The sequence below is a fragment of the Camellia sinensis genome, chromosome 13 (genome assembly GCF_055761805.1).
Source record: "Camellia sinensis isolate YWXY chromosome 13, ASM5576180v1, whole genome shotgun sequence".
NCBI lineage: Eukaryota > Viridiplantae > Streptophyta > Magnoliopsida > Ericales > Theaceae > Camellia > Camellia sinensis.
The window spans coordinates 123,556,764-123,571,968 of record NC_138973.1 but is presented as its reverse complement, the minus strand read 5'-3'; the positions used below and the strand labels follow the sequence as shown (position 1 = coordinate 123,571,968).

The following is a 15,205-nucleotide window of genomic DNA, read 5'->3' as shown; positions in this document are numbered from 1 at the left end:
GCGGGCTAATTTTACACTCCTATTAATGTGAATATTAACGTGTCAATGTGAATATTCACATTATCAACAGGCAGGGCCGGGCCCGCCCCAGGCGACAGGCGGGCTTTTGGCCGCCCATGGGCCGCGGGCCAATTTTATACTCTTATCAATGTGAATGTTAACATGTCAATGTGAATATTCACATTGTCAACAGGCCGGGCCGGAGCCGTGCCCGGGCCGCCCATGGGCCGTGGGTGGGTTTCGGGCAGCCACGAGGCGCGGGCTAATTTTACACTCTTATCAATGTGAATGTTAACATGTCAATGTGAATATTCACATTGTCAACGGGACGGGCCGGGTCGGGCCCGCCCTGGGCCGTTGGCCAATTTTATACTTTTATCAATGTGAATGTTAACATGTCAATGTGAATATTCACATTGTCAACGGGCCGGGTCGGGCTCGCCCTAGGCCACTGGCCAATTTTATACTCCTGTCAATGTGAATGTTAACATGTCAATGTGAATATTCACATTGTCAACGGGCCGGGTCGAGCCCCCCTTGGGCCGCTGGCCAATTTTATACTCCTATCAATGTGAATGTTAACATGTCAGTGTGAATATTCACATTGTCAACGGGCCGGGTCTGGCCCGCCGTAGGCCGCTGGCCAATATTATACTCTTATCAATGTGAATATTAACATGTTAATGTGAATATTCACGTTGTCAACAGGCCTGGCCGGGCCCGCCCCAGGCCGCCCATGGGCCGTGGGCGGGTTTCCGGCAGCCACGAGGCGCGGGCTAATTTTACACTCCTATCAATGTGAATGTTAACATGTCAATGTGAATATTCACATTGTCAACGGGCCGGGCCGGGCCCACCCAGGGCGACGGGCGGGCTTTTGGCTAGCCATGAGCTGCGGGCCAATTTTATACTCTTATCATTGTGAATGTTAACATGTCAATGTGAATATTCACATTGTCAACGGGCCGGACCGGGCCCGTCCCGGGCCGCTCCATGGGCCGCGGGCGGGTTTCGCGCTGCCACGGGACGCGGGCCAATTTTACACTCCCATTAATGTGAATGTTAACATGTCAATGTGAATATTCACATTGTCAACAGGCCGAGCCCGCCCCAGCTCGCGGGCGGGTTTCGGGCTGCTCACGGGCCAATTTTACATTCCTACCAATGTGAATTTTAAAATATGAATATTCACATCATAAAATTACTAACTGTTCAAAAAATATTTATAAGGGTATCAAAATTAAATATAAGGGCATAAGTGTCCAAGAAAATAGTGTAAATCAAGAAAAAAGACTTTATGGAATAAAACTATACATACATGAGACTAAATGGGTTAAAAAATTTCTTCGTGAATTTCTTGGGTTAAAACACTTCTAAATGGGATTTATCAATAATTTACCCTACTATATATATATATACACACACATCCAGCAAAACCCTAACCCAAGAATTCTCAACATCTTGTCTGCTCTCTCTCTCTCTCTCTCTATATCGCACGAAGCCTCCAGTCGAAGAAACAGCACAAGCATGGGTGAGCTCAAAATCACCGTTTCCAATCTAGGGTTTCGAATTTGTAACTTAAAAGCTATATATCTCAATCTGGATTTGATGATTTTGCAGGTAAGGTTCACGGATCGCTAGCTCGTGCCGGTAAGGTGAGAGGCCAAACTCCAAAAGTAGCCAAGCAGGACAAGAAGAAGAAGCCCCGCGGCCGTGCTCACAAGCGTATGCAGTACAATCGCCGCTTCGTCACCGCCGGTAACTTCCCTCATTCTCTCTCTCTCTCTCTCTCTCTCTCTCTCTCTCTCTACAAGTATTATAGATATATCATGTTATGAACCGCTTCAATTTTTATCGTTATGTTCGGTGATTTTAGATCTGCTAGTAGATCTGAAGTTCTCCGAAATAAGGAGCGTTTGGGTGCTGAGAAAGACCGGGAAAAATTCTCTTAATTGTGTCTGTAAATTTGTTGAGAACAAAATCAAATGATAGCATTGGCTGAGTCAGGGTTGAGAAAGTGTAGCAAAAAAAAAAAAAGAACTTTGAACAAAGGGTAAATTTTAATATAAGCTTGAAGAAAGGACAATGATAATAAGGAAAATAATAAATTTATATCAGTTGTTTCTTAATACTAATTTGAATTATTTGACAAATTTTGAGTTATACAATTAGGATATTAGCCATTTGAAGTCATTTTGTTAATTGATACAAATAAAAATTTGATCTTTATGAATAATCTAGAAAATAATTAAATTGATACTATGATATAATAAACAAATGTTTCGGGTTCGTTATTCCATATACAATATAAATTTTTTCATAAAATATGGGGTTGCCTAGATAATTTTGAAATTTTAGGGGCAGCTAACTCCTGCTAACTTTGTCCTTGGGTTAAGTGGAACTTTGTAATCTAAAACCCAAAATGTTGAAAATTTGAGATTGAATTTTATTATTACACACATATATATATGTATATATATATATATATATATATTCCCTATTCAACTCTTTTCTTCTCAGCAACAATCAGTGTTATAATTTGCTAGCCTTTAGTTTCAGCTTGGACGCTTGACTGATGACTTATGTACTTCTTGTTTGCAGTTGTTGGCTTTGGAAAGAAGAGGGGACCCAACTCTTCTGAGAAGTAAGCTCACTGTAATGAGAATTAAGCTCAAGACATGTGTACTTAATGAACTATTGGTTATTAATATGTGATAATGTTCTTAATTCCCAACTTTTGCTATTGTTGCAATTTTCTATTTTTAGGCTCCATTTGGAAAGAAAAAAGCCAGGTTTTTTTTTGGCTAAAATAGCCACAAAAAACAAAATAGGTTTTTTAACCCAATAAGACAATATCACATCCAACCTATAATCATTACATTATTTCTCTCATAAAAAAGTCAAAAGCCCTTCTCAAACAAGGCTTTTTAGTCCCAGGTTAAAATTACCAAAAAAATTAAAAAGTCAATCCATTTCCCAAACGAATCCGAATTATATTGAATTTATTATTACCTTATTAGGTAAAAAAAATTGAAATTTTGTGTTTCATTGTGTTTCAAGTTGAAGTTTTCAACGGGTTTGATCCTTCTTGATTATGTTTGTCTCAATGGAACAATTTTGAAAATTAAATTTGCCTTGGTCAATACGTGTTATCTGTAGTCACTAATGATCTTGAGAATGCAATGACGGTGGAGGACCTTTCCCATTTCTTGTTCAGGAGTTAAATATATCTCACTTCCAATATGCCTGAAAAATAGTGGCAAGTTGAGAGACAATGTGGCCTTGAAGTTCATTTGTGAGTTTGGGGATTGTGCACCAGTATTTTGGGTTGCTCATGTTTTCTGCTACCAAATGCAACAAATTCATCACAGCACCTCTTCAACTAAAATTATGAACAACAAAGTTCTTAAGAAAACAATTGGGACTTGAGTTCTTATTGACGTTGCCTATTGAAAATTTAGGAGCTTTGATTAGTGATGCATTGTGTGTTTGTGTGTGTGAAACAAGCCCAATGACTTGTAGTCTGATTTAATGTCTTTTATGTGGGAATTGACCGGAAAGGGTTTATTATAAGTTGCTAGCTGGTTGTTGCATGACAACTGTGGATGGATTATATAATTAGGGCAAGTTACAAGTTTTATATGTATGTTTAATTTTGGGCTGTTGTCATTTCAATTTCAACATTTTGTTAGGAAAATGGTGGAAAATGACTTTTTGAGTTGTGGGCACATATTTCATGTTGCTTGTCTTTTCATAACAAAATGGTAGCAAAAGTTTAGATTGAAACAAATCAAAAGATTATAAATATAAAACTTAGCAATTTTTAGTTGAAGGGAAGAAGTAACAATGGCTCATTGTTGATGGTTGTATGTGTAGTTTTTACTTATAATTACATCCATAAAAAAAAGAAAAAAGTGAATATTTGAAGTTTCTTGCTAGTAGGGAATTCAGGACCTGAATACAAGCATTGTTGTGACTAGTGTTTTAAAAGGCGCACCGAATCGCTTGCTTATGCACAAGGCTCATCGAGGCTCACCTGAGACGCCTCAGGCAGTTTGAGGCAAGATGTAGTAGGAAAGGTGCATTTGAGGTGCGTGCCTTAGGCTTAGGCGTGCGCCTCGCTTCATACAACTTGAGGCTTCATACAGCTTGAGGCGCGTAGTATTCTTTGTGTGTGTAACCTTATGGAATTACAATCCCTTTAATATAAAATGTAAACACATGTTTTGATCCCCATTTTCATATCAAAAAAAGCTCTAGACATTAAGCAAAAGCTTTGGGATTGCAAGATAGGTATATGGCTTTAGGATTCCTTTCAATGTAGTAAATTACAATAGTTTCGGGCCAATGATTGAAGCTAGGAGGCAATTTGGTTCCGATTTAAAATTAAAATCACTAAGATATTATATGATGTAAGTTCCTTGTCTAAAAATAATTGAAGCTATCAGACAATTTGATCCTGATTTAAAATTAAAATCACAAAGGTATTATATGATGTGAATTCCTTATCTAAAAAAAGAAATGAATCATGTTAATAAATTAATAAAGAAAGATAAATAGTATACGGTAAAGTAAAATTGAATGTTATTTTTGAAATTTTTTTGAAACATTGAATGCTATCTTTCATGATTTATGAAATATTGAATGTCGTTCTATTATTTATTTATTTATAACTTTAAAAATATTTATTTTATGTTAAAAACTTTGTCTATATTAATATTTTGGTTATCTTCAACAACTTGTGCCTTGCTTCGGTGAGACACGCGCCTAGCCTTGTGCCTCATGCTTAAGCTCCAAGAGATCTTAGCATCTCAATGCGTTATGTACTTGGTGTTGCAGTCATTAGTCATGCTCTAGATTGTCATTTAATGGGAGTCACTGTGTAAATAATTACTTTCTTTGTTTCCATTTCTGATTCATGTTTGTGGATTATAAATTAGAAAATGCCAATATTGACCTCTTTATCCAGTAGAATCACAAACAACATAACACTAATAGGAAGTGCAAGTAGCAAAATGATTTTGTTTTGTAGAGTGAAGCCTCTGCAAATTTGTTTGCATATATATAAATAAATTTGAGGAGTATAAATTGCAGATTATATAGTCTGATATACTAGGGGGAAAGGTGATTAAGTTTTTGGAACTTCTTGTTTTATATATTTTTTTGAAAAATTAAAAAATAATTTGACAAAAATAAACACAATAAGAATTTATGTTTTTAAATATTTTTTTCATGAATCTAATTTTTGAAATGTGTCTAGAAAATCAAAAAAAAATGTTTATTAAAAATAAATTCTAAAAACTGAATGGAAGAGAGCCCTTGGCTTTGACTTGACCAAAAGACATTTCTAAGGTTAAATGGCAAGAAAATGTCTACTGCAATTAGGAGTGTAAAAATAGCCCGCGGCCCGTGGGTGGTCCGAAGCCCTCTCGCGGCCCAGGGCGGGCTCGACCCGTTTAGGCTCGTTTGGGCCCGAGCCCTTAGGCTTGGGCCTGGGCCATCATTTTGAGGCCCGTGGGCCTGGGCTCGGCTCGTGGCCCAATCCATCGACCCGCTTAAGCCCATTCAAGGGCTCGGCCCTACCGAGACCTAGTGTTTTTTTAATGGAAAATAATAAAAGTTTGGTAGAAAAATTAAAAAAAAAAAAATTGGTTAGGCCCACCCAAGCTCGAGGCCAGGCTTAGGTCCACCAGCCCAGCCCAAGGTCCGAATACCCCTAGGCTTGTGCTTGGGCCTGAGCCTCATTTTTTGGCCCATAGGCCAGCCCGGCCTTGCCCGAATTTTGGCGAGAGCGCGCAAGGCCCGATATGGGCCAGCCTGGGCTTGGGCCCGAGCTCGAGCCCGAGTGGGCCGGACCAGATTTACACCCCTACTCAACCTCAAGTTGTGGACCTAGCAAGGTGTAATCATCAGAGGTTCTGAACATCGGTGACGCAGAAGCTCTGGAGGTACTTAACATGTTGCAAGTTGACAGAGCTAAGAACCAAAGAAAAAGATAAGGGGAACATGAGAATGGATTCGAGTTACTTGTCGAAGAAAAAAACTAGCCGCGGTGATGGTGGGAAGTTGCCGAAGAAGAACTATAACTATTATAGCGAAATGAATGAAGAGAAGAGAAACGAGAAACTGATATCTGTCATTAGGTATTGCAAGGATTCAAAATGTCGGGTTAGTGAACATCAGTCGCAATTGCACGATGCAGTAGAAATTTCAAAATATGAAAATCTTGAAGCACCATCGTGTGGTTGGATGGACATTGGGGACACAGGTTTTGAGAGACAGAAGATCCCGTGTCTGAGTGAAAAAAACTATGGGATGATCCAAATCAGGAATAGAGAGGACTGTGAATTTGAATTTAGATGGATATGACTTACATGAGTTGAAGAAGGCTAGCATTGAATCTTAAAAAGTTCGATTCGTTTTCTGATTCTTTTTGCTTGTGAGAGATTTAAATTATGTATGCTTCTAGAGAAGAAAGTTAACAAAGATGGTTGTATAGAAGCATACATAATTTAGAAAACGAATGCTTCTAAAAGTTAAATTATGTATGCTTTTGATTCGGTTTCTTATTCTTTTTGCTTGTGAGGGATCTTTGTTAAATTTCTTCTCTAGAAGCATACATAATTTAAATCTCTCAGAAGCAAAAAGAATCAGAAAACAAATCAAGTTCTTTAAGATTCAATGCTACCCTTCTTCAACTCATGTAAGCCATACCTATCTAGATTCAAATTCAGAGTCCTCTTTGTTCCTAATTTGGATCATCCCATAGTTTTTTCACTCGGACACGGGATCTTCTGTCTCTTAAAACCCGTGTCCTCAATACCTTTCTAGCCGCACGATGGTGCTTCAAAATTTTCGTATTTTTAAATTTCTACTGCATCGTGCAATTGCGACTGATGTTCACTTACCTAGCATTTTAAATCCTTGCAGTACCTAATGGCAGATATTAGTTTTTCATTCCTCTCCTCTTCATTCATTTCATTATAATAGTAACAGTTCTTTTTCGGCAACTTCTCATCATCACCGCGGCTAGTTTTCTTCTCTGATAAGTAACACGAATCCATTCTCATCTTTCCCTTATCTTTTTCTTTGGTTCCTGGCTTTGTCAACTTGCAACATGTCAAGTACCTCTTGAGTTTCCATGTCACCGATGTCCAGAACCTCTAATGATTACACCTTGCTAGGTCCACAAGTTAAGGTTGAGGAATAGATGAAACAGAGCCATTTGTGGGTTTGTGTGATGAGTTTGAATTTGAGGGCTTCACGGAGGGGAGAGAGAGCAGAGGGGTGTGAAGATTCAAAAAAAAGTTGCTCTCTAATATGCAATGATGTGTGTACGTTTTGGTGGTTTAAGTAAAGCTTGGAATTAATTTTTTTTCTTCTTTAATTTTGATCTTTCAAGGCTATAAATACGTATGTTTTTATGTATACAAGCTTCTTTGCCAAAATGGTGTATGTTTCTATGTATACAAGCATCATTAACCAAAAGACATTTCTAGGGTTAAATGGCAAGAAAATGTCGACTGCAATTAGGAGTGTAAAAATGGCCCGTTGCTCGTGGGCAGTCGAAGCCCGCCTGCGACCCAGGGTGGGCGAGCCCAACCCGTTTATGCGCGTTTGGGCTCCAGCTCGAGTCCAACCAAAGCCCTTGGGCTTGGGTCTGGGCCATCATTTTCAGGCCTGTGAACCTGGGCTTGGGCTCGTGGCCCAGTCCATCGGCCTGCTTAAACCCACTCAAGGCCCGGCCCGCCTGAGGCCTAGTGTCTTTTTTTAGTGGAAAAAAATAAAATTTTGGTACAAAAATTTTTTTTAAAAAAAATTTGGTCAGGCTCACTCGAGGCCTAGCCCACCAACCCGCCCAATGTCCGAATACCCCTGGGCTTATGCCTGGGCCTCAGCCTTATTTTTTGGCTCGTGGGCCGACTCGGCCCGGTCTGAATTTTGGCGGGAGCACGCAAGGCCCGACATAGATCAGCCCGACTAGGCTGGGCCAAATTCATACCCCATACTCAACCTCAACTTGTGGACCTAGCAAGATGTAATCACCAAAGGTTCTGGACATCGGTGACGCGGAAGCTTAAGAGGTACTTGACATGTTGCAAGCTGACAAAGTCGGGAACCAAAGAAAATGATAAGGGGAAGATAAGAATGGATTCGTGTTGCTTGTCGGAGAAGAAAACTAGCTACGGTGATTATGGGAAGTTATCGAAGAAGAATTGTAACTATTCTAGCGAAATGAATGAAGATGAGAGGAATGAGAAGTTGATATCAGCCATTAGGTATTTCAAGGATTCAAAATGCCAAGTTAGTGAACATCAGTCGCAATTGCACAATGCAGTAGAAATTTCAAAACATGAAAATCTTGAAGCACCATCGTGGGGCTGGAAGGGTATTGGGGACACAGGTTTTAAGAGACAAAAGATCCCGTGTTCGAGTGAAAAAAACTATAGGATGATCCAAATCAGGAACAGAGAGGACTGTGAATTTGAATTTGGATGGATATGGCTTACATGAGTTGAAAAAGGCTAGCATTGAATCTTAAAGAGTTTGATTCGTTTTCTGATTCTTTTTGCTTATGAGGGATTTAAGTTATGTATGCTTCTAAAGAAGAAAGTTAATAAAGATGGTTGTATAGAAGCATACATAATTCAGAAAACGAATGCTTCTGAAAGTTAAATTATATGTTTCTGATTCGTTTTTTGATTCTTTTTGCTTGTGAGGGATCTTTGTTAACTTTCTTCTCTAGAAGCATACATAATTTAAATTCCTCACAAGCAAAACGAATAAAAAAACGAATCAAACTCTTTAAGATTCAATGCTAGCCTTTTTCAACTCATGTAATACCCATCTAGATTCAAATTCACAGTCCTCTTTGTTCCTGATCTGGATCATCCCATAGTTTTTTTCACTCGGATACGGGATCTTCTGTCTCTCAAAACTCTTGTCCCCAATACCATTCCAGCCGCACAATGGTGGTTCAAGATTTTCGTATTTTGAAATTTCTTCTGCATCATGCAATTGCGACTGATGTTCACTAACCCAGCATTTTAAATCCTTGCAGTATCTAACAACAAATATCAGCTTCTCATTCCTCTCCTCTTCATTCATTTTGCTATAATAGTAACAGTTCTTCAGCAACTTCCCACCATCACCGCAGCTAGTTTTCTTCTTCGACAAATAACACGAATCCATTTTCATCTTCCCTTTATCTTTTTTTTTGGTTTCTGACTCTGTCAGCTTGCAACACGTTAAGCACTTCTTGAGCTTTCACGTCACCGATGTCCAGAACCTCTAGTATTATACCTTGCTAGGTCCACAAGTTGAGGTTGAGACATAGATGAAACAGAGCCATTTGTGGTTTAAGTTGCTCTCTAATATGCAATGATGTGTGTACGTTTTGGTGGTTTGAGGAAAGCTTGAAATTAATTTTTTCTTCTTTAATCTTGATCCTTCAAGGTTATAAATACGTATGTTTCTATGTATACAAGCTTCCTTGCCAAAATGGTGTATGTTTCTATGTATACAAGCTTCTTTGCCAAAAGTGGTTGGGGTTAAAACTTTTCAATAGGACATACATAACTTACCATGAGAGAGAAAGAGAATGGCCATGATAGCAGAACTTTCCTAATTGGCTTGCTCTATTATGTCCTGCTCTGGGAAAGGGAATAAAGAGTTTTCACAGTAATCTAGAAAACTACAAATTCAATTAATTGGGTTATTTAAATTTGCTAGAATATTTGCACTTCACTAAGAGGTCAAGGATTCAAGTTTTCGCTCACCAAACTAAAAAGCTATAGCTTCCCATGTAACAAAAATAATAAATAATGACAATAATAAGACAAATTCTTGAGGGAGATGAAGAGGAAGGAGGAGAAATAGAGATTGCACCTATGCTGTAGACCGGGCTGAGCTTAGGCTATGGGTCAAGCCCATCTTGAAAGAGTGCCTGTAGCTCTTGTGTATTTTTGGATCCGTCTAGACTCTTCTTGTCCAGTTCTCTGGTGAGTAAGGACTTTTATGGCCATGCCCAAAGAGGGTTCATATATGTTGGTTGCCCCTTTATATCCGTTTTATCCAACAAAAAGGAACCCTTATAGCTCACTAGAAACGAACCCAAATTACAACCTCTGATGTAATGAGAGAGAGAGAGAGAGAGAGTAGCCACTTGTATTGACCCCCATGCTTTCCCTTCATAATTGAAATGGGGATGAAGCATTCTGTTTTATCAAACTAAGGTGTTGTTTTCTTCCTACCTTGTTAAAACACAAAGGTTCTATGTTTCACTACTTCAAGTTGGGCAAAAATTGATAGTGTAAAAGATTGACACCAAAAACTAAAAACTTTGGAATCTAAATATATATATATATATATATATATAACAATACAAAACATATATGCCTTGCCAAAATGACTAATTAAAATCTAACCCCCCCAACCGGGGCGATTTCTGGTCTCAAATCTATGTATACATACAATTTGAGAATCAAACAACCTTACAATTCATCACGAGAGCTTCCCTTAGATGAAGCAGACTTGGGTTGTTAATATTCAAGGAGGTATCTTGTACCCAATGATGCATGAAATGCATCACCATATGGAAGTACATCTTCATTTACAGTGAAGTACAGAGAGTGCCCTGGTTCAAGCTGGCCTTAAGTCTCATTTTGCATTCCAACCATGTAGAAGTATCCCGTGCCTATCTCTGCAAAAAACGAGATGTCTTCTGCCCCCATCAATGGTTGCATCTCTAAAATGTTTTTCTCGCGTAGCATATCCCTTGCAACATTTCCAAAGTACCGATGCAACTTTTTGTTGTTTACGGTTGAGGGGTAAAGGGGCTTGTCATCGAAGTTGACAGTCGCGTTGCACCTTTGCACAGTCGCTTGTTTCGTGATGACTTGTCAATGGGCTGTGCAAAATACCGCCCAATCCGCTAAAACCGCACCAATCCGCACCACTCTAACCGCTAACCGCGGTTTAAACTTTAAAAGTTATAATCCGCCAACCGAACCACTCCGCTATAGTAAATACGTATATATTTTTTAACTTCTAATGAAATATCAATGCAAAAATGAGCGTAAGAGAGATTTACGATATGAAATTTATTACAAATTAGTGGGGATATATATGAAACATATTATGTAAAATTACTGTGTTATATATCTAAAAAATATTATACAAATTAGTGTTATATATTATGCAAATGTGTGATAATCAGTTAGAATATTCTTCAATCCGCCAATCCGCCAAAAATCGCCCAAACCGCAATTTGTCAATCCGCCAATCTGCTAACCCGCCATTCGGTTTGTAATTTTACTCTCAAACTGCTCGAACCGCACCGCGCACACCCCTACTTGTCATTTGCATTTATTTGTAATGAGATGCTATACCGAAAATAGAAAATAGAAAAAAAATAAAAAACAAACAAAAATGAATAACCAATCTTGATTTTAATTTCTCAATGATTATTTTGGTGGTCTTTATTTTGGGCTGATTCATCTTGTTCTATATTGATCAGAAGCATCCTAGAGTGCCACACCAGTTTAGAATTCGATTCTAAGAGCTAAGGCTCCCCTAATCCCCCCCTTCCCCTATGGTGTGTGGACTTGGCCTTACAGGTCCTTCACTTGTATGAAATCTTCACTCCTCATTCCTTGCTCATTAGCTTAGGGGGGTAGGGGAATTTTTTTCCTGATACATAATAAATAAGATGGATTTCTGGACGTCCGTATCACGGTGAAGGTAATGCTATGATTCTTGCTCAATCTTCCAACTACGAAAAATAAAGTGCATGTAAGTTGGCGGTTTTTAACAACTGTACCTCCTCAATTCGTTGTTTAAGTTGCATCAAACTTTCTTTTGAAAATGCCCTGAATGTTCCGCCAATTGTAACTGAATCGGGAATTACATTGAATGCAAATGCACCACCTCCTTGGAATTTTTCCACTGTCACTACCTGCAAGATGAATAAGCACACATGTGATGGTTGAAAAAAAGTAAAAGATGTGTAATTTGTGCACAAAATACTTCTCTCCTTTTTTCTTTTTTTTCTTTTTTTTTTTGTGTGTGTATGTGTATGTGTGTGCGCGCGCGTGTGCGAGGGAATAGAAAATTTGGTTTTGGTTTTGTAATTTTTGAAGTGAAGCTTGGATGCAGCATAGAAAGTAAAAGATTTCATAACTTCATATCTAAATAAAAAGACTAAACATGAAAAATCTTTACCTTAACACCGAGAGATGAAAAAGTAGATAAGAAATTACAAATATTCTTCAATGAGTGAAAGAGATATAGGTCTGTCAACCATTGAAAAAGATATAAAACTAGTTAGGTGAATTGTTTTTGAAAGGAAATACCAAAAAAGTTGTCTTCAAAATTTCAAAATACTATTTACGCACAAGAAATGAAAATGATATAAAAACAATGAGAGTTTATGAACATTTCATTGGTCTTGTTTTTGAAAACATGAAAATGAAAATGTAGAAAACAAAAACACATGCAATTCTGTTCTATATATATAATTTTTAGAAATATTCTAACCATGATGACTATGATTCAGAAAAGTGAAAAATTTGAAAACTTTGCACCTTTTAAGGAAGAAGGGTTTTGGGAATTTGACTCTTGATTTATTTTGATTCAACTATTTCAACGCATAAGAAAAACCTTCTTAGGGGTTGGGATCACACACGCATGCACATACGCATAGAGAGAGAGAGAGACTTGTGAATCCAAGGAATCGGCTTCATGCGAAACCAGATGTTGCAAACTAACAATTATATTGGCAGCTACTAAGATTGGGTCGATTGTATGTTGGGGAATGGCAACATGTCCCCTTTTCCCACTTATCACAGCCTCAAAGAAACCGCTCCCGGCCAAGATAGGACCACTCTTGCTGGGAACTATACCAATAGGAAATCTAGATAAGACGTGCAGCCCAAAGATGGCGTCAACATTCTCCAATATCCCTGCTTCTAACATCATGTTTGCTTCTCTGCCTCCTTCCTTTGCTGGTTGGAAAACCAGAATCACAGTTCCCTATTCACCCCCCAAAATGTAAGTTGTACAATTTTTCTTGTGATTATGCATATACAAGTTCACAGATACAACAACATTATTAATATTACGACGTAAGCAACAATAATTATGACTCTTTGAGAGGAAAAAAATTATAATTGAGCTTTTAATGTGAAATGGTGGACATGGGATCTCTTGTCCTACAAAAGGTGTCTATCCCCTTGTCCCATGCATTCATGGCTATGCTGTATGATTTTTAATTTAAAAGAATCAATTGGTGTAGTTGTGAGTGATTAGGCATAAGGACAAACCTTTTTGGGAACAGAGGATCATGCCCAAAAAAAGTTGTTTTATGAAACGAAATGTCACACCTGCATTATTAGATGGTGAGGCACAACTTATTGACAATGAACATCTCTCTCTCTCTCCCTCTCCCCAATTTATCACATACAACTGCAGATATATATTTATTATCTTTCTCATTTTGTTGATTGTAGATTTTATTTTGTTTCATTCAACCTCCACAGGATCCTCTATCCCTAAATCCCTTTATCTCTCTATCCCAATGTATTTTTATCTGTATGATCATGTTTCGAGATTCTCACCGCATCATGCGGTTAAGAGTGCATTGAGACATATGGACATAAAGATTTAGGGATAAAGAATGACTGGCCTATTCAACCAATTTGTATGCACGTGTATTCTATTATATATATAAAAAGTGTTAGTATTGACTAGGGGTGTTCAAGCAACCGAATCACTTGATTAAACTGACCGGACCCGACTGACCCGAAGACATTATAGACAGTTTCGAGCTTCTATTTGGTCGGGGACGAGCCTATTTTCATTTATAATTTCGGATCTCGGTTGGTTTTTGGTCTTAATCATAAAAATTCACCAAACCCGAACCGACCGAATATATTACTCATGATGCAAAATTCTAGCTCCATTACCACGTGTATTTACCTAATTGCTTTGCTAGATTACACACAACTTCCAAGGCCATATCTCTTCCCCTTTTTCATAGTCACAGATTTCAAATATATCTTTGTATCTCAAAAAACTCAATAGATAGATGATAATGAGTCTCACCAACCCCCTTTTTGTGTCTCTCCCTCTCTCACTCGGTCACATTTCAAACCATCTTTGTATCTCAAAAAAATCAAACGACAGTCTACAAATGATGATGATGATGAGCACCCACCTACCTCTTTCATCTCTCTCTCTCTCTATATATATATATATATAGTCCTCCTACTTTCTTCAGAAATCTCACAGTTGCCTTGCCTTATCTTCTCTCATCTAATGGTCTCCCAAGTTCTCATCTCTCTCTCTCTCTCTCTTTCATGAATCCTCTGTCTTTGTCTTTGAAACCCTAATGCATCATAGATTCTCTGATAGTCTCATCTCACCCATACAAAAATGAAAAATGAGTTGTTTGGGCCAATTTCCAAAACAAAACAGAACCTAATTACAAAAATGCGTTGTTTGGATGTTAAATGGGTTAAAAATAATAATAATTCATGAAGGCCCAAAACCAAAGGCCCAACCCGTTCACCCGATCCGAACCCGACTGTGGAACTGAAAATCATCAACGGGCAGTTTCGACAACCAATCCGGTCGGCAGCGGTTGAGTTTTCATTCACCCGAATTATTACGGTTTGGCAGCGGATCAGGGTCTAACCCAACCCGTGTACACCTATTGACTTTTTTTGTCACAAATGTTTTATTCCCAGATTACCTTCTGTAACTAACAATTCAGGTATAGATCTTTCTGTAATTGCCAATTCAATCTGTAACTTCTCAAGCCACATGAAAATTTCTACCACACTCCTGTGAGCGCGCACAACAGCTAGTAATATATCCATTTCCAAAGGATGTTCACAAGTGCTTGAGCAAGGTGGAACATAGATAAAATTGTTGAAAATTATACAGTGATGAACAATTATGCTATAACAAGCTTTTCAATATATAAAAAGGATTTAGAAATTCATAATCAAGTTACTAAAGATTCAGAAAAGAGATAATTGAACCTACAAATCATGACGATGCTCTTGAAGCAATTTTGTTGCACCAAGAAGCATCGCGATGTGGGCATCATGGCCATAACCATGCATCTTTTCTGGAATTTTACTCTTGTGCTCCCATTCTACACTCTGTTGCAATCATCAAAACTCTTTATTTTATTATTATT

General features: G+C 38.1%; 1 non-coding gene and 1 pseudogene across 1 annotated transcript; one reads left to right on the top strand and one right to left on the bottom strand.

Annotated features, from left to right (window-relative positions):
- The first annotated feature begins 1,663 nt into the window (after positions 1-1,663).
- On the top strand, positions 1,664-3,358 carry LOC114273581 (uncharacterized). Its single transcript, XR_014349532.1, has 3 exons — positions 1,664-1,758; positions 2,602-2,644; positions 3,218-3,358. It is a non-coding gene; the product is annotated as an uncharacterized LOC114273581 (transcript).
- A 7,183-nt stretch (positions 3,359-10,541) lies between these two features.
- On the bottom strand, positions 10,542-15,176 carry LOC145805691 (IAA-amino acid hydrolase ILR1-like 1; annotated as a pseudogene).
- Between the last annotated feature and the right edge of the window lie 29 nt (positions 15,177-15,205).